This window comes from Lepus europaeus, chromosome 3 (genome assembly GCF_033115175.1).
Source record: "Lepus europaeus isolate LE1 chromosome 3, mLepTim1.pri, whole genome shotgun sequence".
NCBI lineage: Eukaryota > Metazoa > Chordata > Mammalia > Lagomorpha > Leporidae > Lepus > Lepus europaeus.
Genome location: NC_084829.1, coordinates 46,316,233 through 46,332,272, shown reverse-complemented (window position 1 = coordinate 46,332,272; position 16,040 = coordinate 46,316,233). Strand labels below are relative to the sequence as shown.

General features: G+C 41.8%; 1 protein-coding gene across 2 annotated transcripts in view; it reads left to right on the top strand.

The window, feature by feature from the left end:
• Positions 1–16,040, top strand: part of RCAN2 (regulator of calcineurin 2) — a 305,985-nt gene that overhangs the window by 553 nt on the left and 289,392 nt on the right. The gene's annotated exons all lie outside the window — the stretch shown is intronic.

Here is a 16,040-nt window from a genome sequence, read left to right as displayed (position 1 = left end):
GGGGTTCAGGGAGGCTGGCGGGAACTCGAGGGCAGAGGAGAAAGCACAGAGACCCCTTTCTTTCCAGTGCCCAAGGGGAGACGCCTGGGCAGGGCAAGGTGCTTTGAGGCACAGCAGGCTGAGAATTGTCCTGCTTGGGATTAGCGGGCTTGGGTCATCTAAAAATAACTTCAAGTTTGAAAAGTGAAATGGACAGGAGCGCTGTGTGCCGGGTTTGTCCTGCCTGTGAGATGCTTCCCTCCAGAAGTCATTAGAGGGAAGAGGCAAATCCCAGCAGCCTGATCCCTCAGCTGCCTCCTGGTCTTGCTGGTTTCCAGGGTGCCTGGATTTGACTTTTAGTTAATGATTTATTCTCCGAGGCACTGCTGTCATTTTCTTAGGCCAAAATGAATTCTATGAGAGCGCATGCTTTGACGCTTTGTTGTTTCTTATGTTGGGATAAGGGTGTTCAAAGCGCATTGAGTGAGTCCACTGCAAAGCTCAGTCATTTTAGTAAAAAAAAAAAAAAAAAAAATTAAAAAGTTCCTGTGCCTACGTTAATATCCAGACTCAGAATTTCCCACAATTGGAGAGGAAAGGATGCTACAGGATTCCAGCGCACGCTTTGCCCTCCCTTCAGCCTGAATCCTCCATATCTTATAGAGGGGAGACTTTGGGAAAAGTAGGACATCTTGATCATGCAACTCAACTTTCACACCTCCCTCGTGCTTAATTGCACCAACTTCAACACACAGGACAAATGTATCACAGGCACAGGGCGATACTTGCTAGCTGGCACCCTCCATTCCGGGAGCACAGTAAAGTGGGAAACGCTGAGATGCTGGAAAGGTTTAAGAAGCAGGTCAACACTGTGGAACAAGGCAGGGGAGTGACTATGTGGCTCCTTTTCAGTCTAGTCATTGATTTTCTTTAGCCTTACAGCTATTATGTTGAGTATGATCAGCCGTTGAGTTCAATTTGTCCAAACTATGAGTTGCACTTTGCTTTCAAATTCACTGCAAATTTATCAGCACTTATTAAGCACCTACTAATTCCTAAATCCAGCCCCTAGAATTTTGTGAGGGAAAGGTGTCCTCAACTAAAACCAGATTCCAAGAGCTTTCAAAATGCCCGGTGCTTGCAGGTCCTGCAGAACCTACCTAAATCCGGGAGGATGCGGCAGTCTCTCCAATGGTGAGCCTTTAACAGACAGAAGTGGGAACTTGAGAGCTTTCTCATTTGCAAGTATGCATCACACTTTTCTAAACATCACTTGCATAATCATTTGCAGATGTAGTCATATGTAGAGCAGAAACTAGCATTCTCTTTATTGAGACCACTGAGATCTCACTGTCCTGTTGCTTTTACTTTCTCTACTATCCACTCAAATGATTGAATAGCTGTTTGTTTAGCACCTACTGTGTGCTATGTAGGCTCTGTGCCAGGGACTAAAAGAATGAGGCTCATGCCTCCTAGCAATCAATCTCACAAAAAAGTAAGAAGAAAATAGATGATAACGATTCAGCAAGGTTAGTGGATGATGGAGATGGGAACATACTCTGTGGGAGCCAAGGGAAGGAAGGTGGAAGGAATCTGGGAGAGTTTGCAGACAGGTACACATTTGGATTGGATCGGATCCAACCGGCTGTAGGAGTTCTTTAGAGAAGGGGCTAGGTGTTTCACATTGAAAGAAGGCATACACATTGCAGAAATGTCATCTACATGTTCAGAGAAGGGGGCAGCAGGAGGGTATGGGGAGCTTTCAGTGAATATACCCTGCACTGGAGGACTCAGCCAGCCTTTACTGAGAGAAATGATTTAATCTAATCTGTATTTTGCCAAAGTGACTTTGGAAGTAGGAAGGAAGAAAGAATGAGCACTGATTTTAGACAATTTGGAGTGGCCTAGGTATGAAAAAAAAAAAAAAAAAGGGAGGAGGTGAAATGGAAAGTGCCTGAACCAAGTGTCATGGGGAAAAGAGGAGAGTGATCCACAGAGCCATTTCCGAGGGAGACGCCATGGCCCTTGGGCACCGGCTGGGTAGTGGTATGGAAGGAGAAGCTCAGAGGTCTAGATGGACAAGCAGGCTTCTACCTGAGTGAGGAAGTAAATGAAAAAGTACAGGTTTGAGAGAGACTGAGCTTTTATCTTGAACATCCAAGTGAAAATGCTCAGTAGAGACTTAGATTTCCTAGTGCTAGCTTTCCGCTGATCCTAACTACCTGCATGCCTGACTAACTAGGGTTGCTGTTGGAGAAGGGTTAACTTGAGAGCAGGAAGCTGTTTCTACCTTTGCCTACCAATGTGAAAGTATTAATTTGGTGATTTGAACTGTTGCTAGTAGCAGTAATAATAATCATGGTAATAATAAGGTCTGACATTTATTTAGTGCTCAGTGCATGCTGAGCACCAAGAAGCTAGAATCATATGCGTATTGTCACATTTCATCCTCCTGATAACTTTATGAGGCAGATGCTGTTGGTATTGTCACATAAATGACAAGAAAATGATGGCATAAGAGGAAACCTTACATAAGTCACATAGTTGGTAAGAGGTGCACCTAGGGTTGACTCCCAGGTTCTGGTTAGTATTCTGAATTGCCAGGGTGAATTAATAACATTAATGTAATTCCTACTTAGCCTGGGATGTGCATTTTATCTGTGAGTATTTTGGTTAATGCTATAAAATAGGACAAGACTGAGTAAAAGGTCTTGGATTTCACCTGGGCTCTGCATCTGATTTGCTGTGTAACTTTTACAGTCATGTTCCCCTCAGCCTTCAGTTATTTTAAGTCCATTTGTTAATGGGAGAAAAGATTGGACAGATGCTCTCTCTCAAGGATGCTCTACATTCTGAAGTCCTTCTGTACTCATATTCTGCTGCTAGAGCCATTGATTTGAGTTGAGATTGTGCCTACCTGGTCACTTTTAAAATAGGAATGCCCCTAAGAGGATTAATTCAAATGGTGGCCAGTGCTTAACACCTTGATGTGAACCAGTCCACAGTGCACAGCTCCTGAAGGTGTCTGATGTTGGGGGAGCCCAGTTCAGGGAGGGAAACCCTACATGGGCACCAAAGTAGATGAATCTCTGTGGTCACTCATAACTTCTTTTACTTGTGTCCTGTTCAAGTGTATGAGAGCTTCCTCTTGGGTGACAGAGCCTCATGTTGTAAGGATCTTGGGAGAACTGAAACAGGTGGCATCAACCAGGTGTTGCACACAAGTTGGCCTCATTCAGAGTGCTCAGGAAATGGGGCTTCCCATCCCTTGTCCCCTGGGATAACAGACATGTGGAAAGGGGAGGTAGGCTGTTCCTTAAGACAAACTTGCATGCCTAATAATTTTCATGAGGGCCACTCCTCTTAATAATCATCTTCTATCTCAGAAAGAAGTATATATTAGGGTTATAGAAGCATACAGCACTTTAAATACCTTTCAAAATGTGAATCCCCAAAATATTCATCAATCAATTACTCCCCTAGATATACAGGAGCTTTGACATTATGAAATACCGAATGTAGAACTCATCTTTTGCCAGCTAACAAGGAAGCCAAGATTGCTGTAAAGAAATAGGTTTGCCTAGGGTTGGTGGATTCCATGAATACAGCATGGACTGTGGAGAAGACGGAGTGATTTCTAGTTTTCTGGGCATAATTGAACATTTTTAAAATGTTTGCTTATTTGAAAGGCAGAGTTAGAAAAGAGAGAGAGAGACAGAGAGGGAGAGAGAGAGAGAGAGAGAGAGAGAGTCTTCCATCTGCTGGTTCACTGCCCAAATGGCTGCAATGACCAGGGCTGGGCTGGGCCAGGCTGAAGCCAGGGGCTTTATCCAGGTTTCCAGCAGGGGCTCAAGTACCTGGACCATCTTCTGTTGCTTTCCCAGGTGCATTAGCAGGGAACTGAATCAGAAGTGGAGCAGCTGGGATTCAAACCTCACAAGCAATGACTTAATCTGCTACGCCACAATGCTGGCCCTAGAACACATTAAAAAAAATTAGAAGAAGTCTTAATCTCAACTGATGCTGTTTTTAAGTGCCTTAAAAATAATAAAGTATGTGATTATGATGGTATGTTCTAGAAGTTAAAGAGATGCTTCCTAAAATAACTTAAACTTCCTGCAGTTCCGATTGCAGGAATGCAGAATGGTAAGGATGGGCCATATTTTCATATCTGATCATACTCAACTTAGTTTGAAGCACAGGGTTCCTAAGTGTTGAGATGTATGCACAGAAAGACATTTTAATGATAATTATTGGTCAAAACAATTGTACACATAATTTTAGAACTAAATCCTATTTTTAATTGCTTCTGTCTTATTTCTTTGTAGGAATCGCTGCTTTATTTTATTTTTTTCATTTGATTGAGGTTTTCCTGATACAAAATATTGTATTTTTTGAGGCCGTAGGCTATGCCCTAAAACTTCTTTTACAATGTTAGGAACGAAGTATATAAAGCAAGAACTTGACATGAAAATGCCTAGATTCCAATCCTAGTGCTGTCACTTCCCAGCTATGTGACCTTGAGCTTCCCATGGACCTAACAGTCCCAGGATCTGGCATTTGTTGAAGGTGCCCCTGTCCAGACACTTTCTACATATGTTATCTTATTTAATCCTTACAACAGTGCCAGGAGGTAGGCAGTGTCATCACTGTTTGTTCACGAGCACACCCTGAGGATCAGGCGGATGACATTGGGGGTTCTCTGGGTTGCAGTTTTCTTATCTGTACAATTAGGAAAGTAATGCTTGGCCCCACTCTCCCTCTGCTTAGGGAAGTGAGAAAGTGACATGCTATGAGTTTGTGACCGTGCATTGAAAACTGGAATGCCCTGCACAGATGTTAAGGATGATTGTCACAACAGGTACCTCGCAAGAAATCAGTTATTCTTGGGCCTGGTAGAGGACCCTGTCTGCAAGGGGAGGGAAAACCACTGTATGCTAACGTATTTTTAGAATGCATTAAGAAAACTGTATTCCCTTGTCCTGTTCTTTGGTACAAATACTTATTTCTTTCAAGAGTAACTTACTTATTTACCAGTCCCAAGAGTGGGCCAGGCCAGGCAAGGCCAGGATGAGGCTGATCAGATTGTGGATGGAACTGGGTGCAACTGGTGAAAGGAATGGAGGGAGCGGTTTGCAGAACAGAGGGGACTATTGGAGCTGGAGAGTGTGGCAGCATACACAGAGAAGGCCAGATGTCGAAGTCACGAATGAAGCGGGGACAGATATGATGTGTGCAGTGCAAGAAGTCATCACCTTGGCTTACAAAAAGTGCAACAGGTCGGACATGAAGTCTACTCCAGCAGACTAGAGACATTTCCTAACATCTGCTGAGATCAATCCACTCGGCAGGAAAGCTTAGCACCCTTTGCCCTGATTTATGTTTTATTTATTTATTTTTTTGCACATGTGAGGATTCTTTAAAAAGTAAGAAAACAAAATTAAAAGTTAGGTTTATTTTGGTGCAAAAATTTTTTGAAATCCAGGCATAGTTGTTTTATAATAAACATTTTCATAACTAATATTTCAATACAAAAATGGTTTGAATTTCATGAATAGTTTTTTCATAATACATGTTTTCACAATATGCATTTTCCATGAACTTTTTGAAGGTTCTCTCATATGTGGTTTCCTCTTTTTAAAAATTTATTTACTTGTTTGAAAGAGTTACACAGAGAGGGAGAGACAGGAAGAGAGAACTTTCATCCACTGGTTCACTCCCTAAGTGGCCACAACTGCCAGGGCAGAACCAGGCCAAAGCCAGGAGCCAGGAGCTTCATCCAGGTCTCCCACATTGGTTGCAGAGTCTCAAGCACTTGGGCCATCTTCTGCTGCTTTCTCCGGGCCATTAGCAGGGGGCTGGATAAAAAGTGGAGCAGCCAGGACATGAACCAGCACCCAAATGAAATGCTGGCATCACAGGCAGTGGCTTTACCCCCATGCCACAACCCTGGTCCCCTCATATGTGCTTTCTATAACATTTTGGAAAACACAGGAAAATTATAAAAAGAAAAAATTAAAATCACATGTTTTGGGGAAGGCATTTTTAGCTTAGTAGTTAAGAAACTGGTTAAGATGCCCCGGTCCCATATCAAAGTACCTGGGTTCAATGCCTCGCTCTGGCTCCTGGCTTTATCTTCCTGCTAGTGTAGACCATAGGAGGCACTGGTGATGACTCAAGTAATTGAGTTCCTGCCAGCCACACGGAAGATCTGGTTTGAATCCCCTGCTCCCAGCTTCAGACCTGGCCCAGCCCTAGTCATTTTGCAAATGTTTTGGGGGTGTAGCAGTGGGTGGGAGCTCTGTCTCTCTCTGCCTCTCAAATAAAAAAATGAAAAAAGTGAGTGAATGTTAATTACTATTAACATTTTGGTGTATTTCTTTTCAGTCTTTTTTTCTATGCATAGTTTTTATAGAATTAAGAAAATCATATATATATATATATATATATATATATATAAAATTCTGCACTCCAGGCATTTCACCAAACCTTTTAAATAACATTCATGGAAGATCAACAACCTTTTAGTACATAGTTATTAATAAATGCACAGCATTCCCAGGTATAATTTTACTATAATTTATTTAGCATTTCTTCCAAAGTTGCACATTCACAGGGTCCCCAGTTATCCAAAATATCATAAACAATTCTTTGATGAACATCTTTGAGCACAATTTCTGTACATTTTGGGTTATTTTCTTAGGATAGAATGATGTTAAATGCATGGGATTTTTACAGGTTTTCCCTATATATTGACATTGCTTCTATTTGCTTTATCAGAGGTTGTACTAATTAACATTCTTAGAAGCAATTCATGAGAATGCAGGTGTCAGCTTGTATCCACTCTTTTTGGTGAAGATAAGGACTGGATGGTATTACTTCTTTTCAGTGATAACACCCAGTGGGAAATATTTGTGTCTAGCAATTGGTTCAAGGGTATTAGACTTTCTTTAGGAGCATTCAGGAAGAGTGTGTGGAGATATGGTAGGTTTAACATGTAGGAAAGTTGATTGTAGCGGATTAGCTTCTCTCCTGATGGTTCTGTTATCAGTGGCCTTGCATATGGCTGATATGGATGCTGCAGCCTGTGGGAGGCAGGGCCCCTGACAGCTGTCATTGCAGCCTGTTGGGCTTTTATTGCAGATGTGAAGTTGAATAAAGCAACCTCTGATTAAATGAGAACTGGTCCAGTTTGCTTGGTCTGGGCTCTCAATTCAGCAAAAGAGAGTTTTCCAGTCCTGAAGAATGTTAACAGCAACTATGGGTATCTATTTCTGCTGTTGCTTCTTTTTTTGTTTTAAAAAAGATCTATTTATGATTTTGAAAGCCAGAGTTACAGAGAAAGGGGGAGAAATGGAGAGAGAGAGAGAGAGAGAGAGAGAGAGAGAGAGAGAGAGAACCTTCCATTCATCGATTCACTTTCCAAATAGCTACAATGATTAGGGCTGGGTCAGATTGAAGCCAAGATCCAGGAGCTTCTAGTTCTCCCACATGAATGGCGGGGCCCTAGTACTTGGACCATCTGCTGCTGCTTTTCCTAGGCTGTTAATAGGAAGCTGAATCAGAAGTGGAGCTGCCGGGATACCAACTAGCGACCATATGGGTATGCCACAATGGTGATTCCCTATTGTTGCTTTAGTTGGTTTTGATCGGCTTCCCTTCAACCACTGGGGGCCCTTCAGGCAAGCTGCAGACAGACATGTCTTTTTATTTTTACCTTCCCTAAACGAGGCACATGTAGAGTAAAGCATTTTGAACAACAACTAGGTTACCCAGTTGGAATCTTCTTAAACATCTGTTAAATGACCATTATTGTAGATTTTTTAAAAGTGCTAATTTATTTGAGAGGCAGATCGACCAAGAGAGATAGTGAGAGACACACACCCAGAGTGAACTCCCATTCACTGGATTCTGCAAGTGCCTGCAGGCGGGGATGAAGAAAGGAGCTAGGAATTCAATCCAGGTCCCTCACGAGAGTGGCAGAAACCCAGTGACTTAAGTCATAATTGCTGCTGCACAGGGGCTGACAAAAAGCTGGAGTCAGATGCTGGAACCAGTAATTGAACTCAGGGACTTCAAAGTGGGATTTGTAGGTGTCTTAACACCTGAACTCTACTGTAGAATTTAAATATGATGACTAGTCAAATTAGTCCTTCTGATGAAAGATATCTCTGCATTAACTATTACCTGCTGTTTTGTCTACATTGACCAGTTTGGGGCAAATAGCCAATTTGAGTGATTTCCCCATAAAGTTATCTGTAAAACAAGTTAAATTAATATAGTTTGTTACTTTGACTTCTGTAACTGTCTTTTTCTGTTATTTATTTGTCTATTTATTTATTTATTTGATAGGCAGAGTGACAGAGTTCTTCTATTTGGTGGCTTATTCCCCAAATGGCTACAGTGGTGGGGCTCAGTGAAGTGGATGCCAGGAACCCAGAACTCCACCTGGATCTACCACATGGGTGGTAGGAGTGCTTAGACTGTCATCTGCTGTTTTCCCAGGCTCATCTGCAGGCAGCTGGATAGTACTCAGACTTGAACTGGCATCACTGAATAGGATACTGATGATGCCAGCAGTAGCTTGATCCACTGTGCCACAATGCTGGCACCAACATCTGAAACTATTAAAAGACTTTTAGTCCAGTAACAGCATCTAGCCAGAAGAATCAATGTACAAATTATGCTTCTCTTTTGAGATTTAATAATTTTTTAAGGGAGGAATTAAAAGGAGTGGGCATTTAGACTAACAGAGAAGATGTCTGTTTCCCACATTGACTTTGGTTTCTGGCTCCAGCTTCTCTCCTGTGCAGACCCTGGGAGGCAGTGGTGATGACCCATACATTGGTTTCCTGCCAGGTGCATAGGAGACCTGGATTTTGTTCCCCAGCTCCTAGTGCTGGCCACAGAACAGTTCTGGCTGCTGCAGGCATTTGGAGAGTGAACCAACAGATGGGATCACTCTCTCTCTCTTTTGACTCTTAAATAAATAAATAAATAAATGCTTTGAAAAAGAAATTACAGGGCTGGCGCCGTGGCTCACTTGGTCAACCCTCTGCCTGTGGCGCCGGCATCCCATATGGGCACTGGATTCTAGTCCTGGTTGCTCCTCTTCCAGTCCAGCTCTCTGCTATGGTCTGGGAAGGCAGTGGAGGATGGCCCAAGTGCTCAGCTCCTGCACCTACATGGGAGACCGGGAGGAGGCACCTGGCTCCTGGCTTTGGATCGGCATAGCTCTGGCCATTGCAGCCGTTTGGAGAGTGAACCAATGGGAGGAAGACCTTTCTCTCTGTCTCTCTCACTGTCTAACTCTGTCTGTCAGAGAAATTAAAAAAAAAAAGAAAAAAAGAAATTACTTGATTATAGGTATGAGCATATAAATTTTGAAATAGCAATTGGTATATTCAGATAAATTAATGGAAGTTCAAACAAAATTTTATTTGCCCAAGAGCAAGATCTCTTAGCCTTGACAAGACAAATGAAAACAAAATACTAATTCATGAATATGCTAATTTTCCCCTGCCTTGAGTGAGCATTAATGATATTCATTAGATCTTTTATAATGCGCAAGCAACCATTCATTTAAAAAGGTTACATTTTGGTCAGTGAAGATGTTCAGCAACTGGTATATCATGCAAGTGTTTATTTGGTGTCCTTTATTTTCTTATTTCTGTGTCTCTTGGCCATTTCTATTCTACACACAGCTGTTGTTTAGCATTAAACTTCAGAATCTGACAAGGTGACATTTAGGGGAAGCTAGGAATGGAAATACTTACTCAGATTTTCAAAGGCTTACCTTGTTACCTGTGTCTAAGTGCCACAGGGCCCGCAAAGCCTCCCTGAGAGTTCTTGGCCAGCACCCTGGACGGTTGGGTTTCCACCTCCTGAGAGATTATGGAGGGCAAGGGGAGGAGATTTCCTGCTGCTTCTGTTTGCCGCACTGGGAGGCCCAGTGTCTTTTGTTCTGGATGGATTTGGAAAGGTCAGCTTCATGTGGGGTGAGGTGGAGAGGTAAATCCGCACAGCTCTCCACCGCTCCCATGGACCCATGTTGCCTTGAATCAAGCCTACAACTGCTTCCTTCATGCTGTGTGAGAACTGCTCAGATGATTAACAGGCGACTGGGGACAGGACGAAATTTAGTCTCTGGCTGGGCTTGTTTACATCTTAGTGAATGAACAGCTTACCTGGAACATGGGGTTGTCCTCGGTGACCCAGTCAGGACACTCAGGTGTGTGGTTTTTGCGTGCGTGGCTCTCTCTACCTTCCTGCTTCTTTTCTATGAAACCTAGTTGGTCAGCTCCCAGGAAGCCACGTGGATAAGCACTGAAGGGAATGAGTGTTTGTGATTCAGAGACTGGCCTTCAGGATATGCAAGTGTGGTGCCTTCTCCTGAGGCTGCTACTTTTATTTTTTTAACATAGCTTTGTGAGTGTGATGTTTGAGTAGGGCTGCTCTGGTCACAAAGGTTTTTGTCTCAAGTTCTAGGACCGACCACATGCCATGCTTTCAGGGCTACCTCCGTTTAACTTCTTCCTCTCAGTTCAGCCATCAGGATGTCCTTGCAACCACTCCTGACTATTGTCTTACAGTTCCAGCCCAGGGGTGATATTATGAGAAGGTTATTTTATCTGAACAAAATTAGAAGTATGCTCATGGCTATTCATGAAAAACAATCCTAGATATTTTCATGACAGTAAGCATTTCAAGAGCATATCTTATAGGAGAATCCAAAGGATAGGACAAGTTAGAGACCTGTACCCAGTCGGTGTTCAGGGCCCATTTCCATGTGTATGGGAGCGGATGTGGTCACTTTCCCAGCTGATCACAACACCTTTCCTTCTGCATCCCCCAGGGTCCATGAGCTTTCTTTGAAATGTTCCATATGTGGAGAAGCAATTGATCCCAGCACATGGCAGATCTTCTCTCTGACTCAGTCCAGGGGCTTTAGCTTCCAGCCCCATGCTTCTTAAATCTTCATTTCTGCCATCCTAAGGCTTTGGGGAGTTAAAAGAATGTTTCCTCCTCCCAAGAAAATGAAAAAAAAAAAAAAAAGGATATAGACTTGTTTCCTCCAAAAAGGAGGGAGCGTGTTTAGTTTTTGGAATATAAACACTTAGCCTAATGGTAATTTTTCCCAATGTTAAAAATAATATCTAGTAGTTATTTGAGGCTACATTATGAACACCTAGTAGAAGTGGTTCATTATCTTGTTTAATAAGAGATCACCTCTAAAATAATAGCATTTTTTGGGGGGGCAGCTTTTTCTTATTTAATTTTATTCCTTTTATGATTGGGCCAATCTTTTTAGTGATTTTCCAAATAATCAATAAAATTATATCTTTGCTTTTAGGTTTTTACAATTGAGATAATATTCTTTATGGTATCCTAATCAGTGTATAGGCAAACTGCTCCAATATCTCTTTCCTCATCCTGGGATTTATGGTGGTTTATTTTTAAGATAATATGCTAATGTCATGATGAAGTTATTCTTTGCACTTCATAGAGTTTCTGTCCATCATGTCTATTGCCAATCACAGTGATGGAAATGCTGCCAAATATACACATGTATTTTCCTAATTGCAAATTGACTTTTTTATGGCTACTTATTAGAGAACCCCAGGAGACCAATAGTAATAACTGAGACACAGCTGCTAGGGAGTAGATATTATTTCTTCAGCTTCCTATTCTACTAAATAATGAACCACCAAGTTGTTTATACATAAATCAAAAGTCCCTGGAATAAATAACAAACTAAGAAGCAGTTGCCTACAATTTGCAGATATAGAATGTTTTTAGAAATGCTGGATATAATAATCCTCTGAATGAGAACTGTTTCACTAATGAAAACTAGAGCACATTGGAACTATATAAAATTTTAATTGTGCACTCTCCCATTTCTATTTCTTCAAATTCTTTCTTCAAACTCAAACTCTTTCAGATTTCCTAAAAAGAGCCATCAGTCTTTGTTGAACCTGTATTTATGGCACACATGTAGTCTAACCTATGTATTTCATTCATTCATTTATCCCTACCATGTACCAGGTATTGTGCTGGCCACTGGAGTATACAAACTAGTGGAAAATTAGTGAAATTAAAATCCAGCAGACTTATTTATTTTTTAATTAAAGATTTATATATTTATTTGAAATACAGAGTTACAGAGAAAGAGAGAGAGAGAGAGAGAGAGAGAGAGAGAGAGAGGAGAGGATAGTCAGAGAGATCTCTCATCTGCTGATTTGCTCCCCAAATGGCTGCATTGAGCAGGCTGGGCCGAGCCCAAGCCAGGAGTCAGGATCTTCTTTTGGGTCTTCCACATGAGTACAGGGGCCCCAGCACTTGGGTCATCTTCTGTTGCTTTCCCAGGTGCATTAGCAGGGAGCTGGATTGGAAGTGGAGCAGCCAGGGCTCAAACCCACTGTGCCATAGTCCTGGCCCCCAGGATTCTTCCTTGTTTACCTAGCTCTCCCCCTGGACAGTATGTCCTCTTAGAGCGAAGACCATGCCAACACATTCACAGTTGTACTGCTACACTCATCGCAATAACTTGCATATGATGGGCACTTTAGTTGGTGGCAAAATGAACTGACTCTAAATAATTCAGAATCACAAGGTTGAAGCTATCAACACCTTCAAATATCTTTAAGCCTTTGTTCTCCTTGCACAATTGTCAACTTTCAAAATAAGTAACTCCACAGGTGTGTGTATGAATAGGCCTTTTCTTTCCTGAACATGACCAAGTGCTACATCACTATTACAGAACAACACCAGATATGATTGACAATAGTGTCTGAATTTCTCATAGGCAGACATATTAAAGGTGTTTTCTGTTCCAAACTCAAATGATTCTGAAATGCTTCTGTTTGTGTACCCTTTCCCCTTTTATGGAACTTTTATGGGAAGCAACTGAAAAGTAACAACTTTGAATGTTTATTGTAAATCTATTAAACAACAGGCAGTTGGCTAAGGACTTCCCACATGTTATTGCACATAGTCCTCCCAGCAGCCGCAAGAGCCAGGTTCTGCTTTTATCCCATGGTATTAGACGAGGAGACTGAGGCTCAGTAGCTAGAGTAAATTGCTTATGGATACAGGTAATCGATGGGGAGAGTCAGGCCTCTCTGGTGGTCTCAGTCTCCATAACCCAGCACTCCTAGTCATAGTGGGATTTGTAGAGCCATTCATGGGGGAGTCTCAAAGGACTCAAATGTTATGAGCATATTCTGGATCACTTAGATAACTACTTTATAATCAGTAACACTGCCAGATCATCTTGGGGCCAGCACTTGTGGTTTTCATGTACAATCTAATGGGTACTAGTGCTCTTTTAGTTGCTGCAGATATAATGGAAATTAACTTATGTAATTTGCTTCATGTGAAGGACACATGATGACATGGTGCCCTGGCCCTGGAAAGATTCAGTTTTGCTGCAACTGAAGAAATGTGGGAAGAGGGGCATGTAGCTAAGCAGGTGGTGGGCGCAGTCTGAACTCCCAAACACCTGCACTGCAGTATGGAGCGTTAAAGTGAAAAAGGAGGGTTACCTTTAGCCAAACACCATCATCTGAGTCAGTGTTGTTAATCTGAATGAAACCAGTTTTATGATTTCATTTGTATTTGTTTAGAACATTTTATTGGAGTTTAATAGTTTTAAAGGAGCTGAAGGTAAAGGAACTTAGGTTTATGTTTGTTCACATTTAAGCATCATTGCAATAAAAATCATTTGAATCTAAATTAGGGGAAGTAATTAATTTTTTTCCTAAAAATGTTGTCTGTACATTTTAGAAATCTGAGCATACTGAATTTTTGCAATGCATAAATCTTCCACTCATAAAATGATCCCTCGTCTAGCAAGGGTCTGGCTTGCCTATTCTTTCTTTTTTGACAAATAAGGCATTGACATTTCCTTTCAACCTACACAGATTATCGGAAAATGTTAAGGTCTGACTTTGGGTGAAACTCTCCATTATGCTGGTTCCCTAATGCATCTTTGGCTTGTCAATCAAGCTGCTTTTAGATTCCTTGTCATACTTTGTCCTGATTCTGATAACTGACGTTGTAGATGCACATTACCTATTTTCTCTCATCATCTAAAGATTTCTGGATGCAGTCTAGGAAGTAGTACCAGCTCCACACATGCAAAGAAGATAATGATAATGTATTAGGATTTTAAAATCTTCTGGTTAAAAAGGTCTCTGAGTCTTTCCAAAATGAGTACAGTAGTTATTCTTTTGAGTTGAAAAGAAAAGGCAAGTCTCTGTTAAATGCAGAGATCCAGGGCCCGGTGCCGTGGCTCACTTGGTTAATCCTCCACCTGCAGTGCTGGCATCCCAAATGGGTGCCGGGTTCTAGTCCCAGTTGCTCCTCTTCCAGTCCAGCTCTCTGCTGTGGCCCAGGAGGGCAGTGGAGGATGGCCCAAGTGCTTGGGCACCCTGCACCCGCATGGGAGACCAGGAAGAAGCACCTGGCTCCTGGCTTCAGATCAGCGCAGCACCGGCCATGGCGGCCATTTGGAGAGTGAACCAACGGAAGGAAGACATTTCTATCTCTCTCTCTCACTGTCTATAACTCTACCTGTCAAATAAATTTTAAAAATGCGGAGACCCAGAGAGGATATCTCACAATGTGTTTATTCATAACTGTTTTTAAAATTTTATTTATTTATCATGTATTTTATTTGATAGGCAGAGAGAGAAAGAGAGCAAGATAGAGACAGAGAGCTCTCCCATCTAGTGGTTCATTCTTCAAATGCCTGCAACAGCCAGAGCTAGTCCAGGTCAAATCTAGGAGCCAGGAACTCAATCTGAGCTCTCCCAAGTGGCTGGCAGGAATTTAACTACTTGCACCATCACTTGCTGCCTTCCAATGTGCTCATTAGCAGGAAACTGGAATCGGCAGTTGAGCCAGGATTTGAACCCAAGTACTCCAATATGGAATGCTAGTGTCCCATGTGGCATGTTAACTACCAGACCAAACACCCATCCTCTCATATCTTTGGTATTGCTTTTGGCTAATTCCTAATATGATCTGTGAACACTGGAACGGAGGACAGTGAGTCTGAAGGAAAGAGAGGCTAATCTTATAGCATGTGGGCTGGTGGTATGACTTGTGAGTGGAAGAGCAGAAAGGGGGAAGGAAGTAAAGATTAAGAACAATGCCAACCTTGAGTAGCAAGGGCCTTCCTATAAATGGTGTTTTTCCTCCCAAGTCTGTATAACCTCACTGTCTTCCTCTTTAAGATTTTCTTAAAGTTTCCCTGTTTTAATAAATAAATTTAAATAAATAAAGTTTCCCTGTTTTAATAAAATGTGTGGAAAATTATCTGGCCCATACTGGTTTAAGTATCCAATAAGGGTGTGTTGTTATTTTCACTATGATCATAATTATTTCCTGATAGCCTGCATGATGCAAAAACACTGTAGGTGTGCAGAATGGGGAATCCAAAGAGCTGAGCTTTAGTTTTGGGTTGTCCTTGATTTCCCCAGGAGAGATTGGGCCTCCCCTCAGCAACCTTTGGCCTCAGTCTTTTGCTTTACATCATTAATGGGTTGGGCAAAAGGATCACTGAAGTTCCTGCCATCTCTTTCAGCCTCTGCATGTTCTTTTGCAACAGGTCATTAGAGCATTCTTAGAGCTTGGGTTTCATGAAATTGACCACTGGTCATTATTATTCTGTTATTTTATGCTTACCTTTAGATTTGGGGCTCTTCATAGACAGAGGCTATGTTAATTCAATTGTCAGCACCAGTGATGAGATACTCAATTGCTTTTCAAGTCTTCCTTAGGAAGAGCTTAAACCACAAGCATATCCAACATTTCCATATGCTTAGAGTTAGCCATTTGATGGTCAGAGCTGTGCGGTTCCTTTCTCTAAGGTTATTTTAAATTGTGCTACCTTCTGCGAGGGCACTTCTTACAAAAGGCAACATAGATGTGTCCTATAACCTAGCCAATGCTTCACCTGACCCAGAGGAAGAAAGGATGGTGCTGATTTTGTAGGAATTATTAACGTTATCTTATTTTTATACTGTGTTACAGTTCTGAATATGACTGGCAAATCT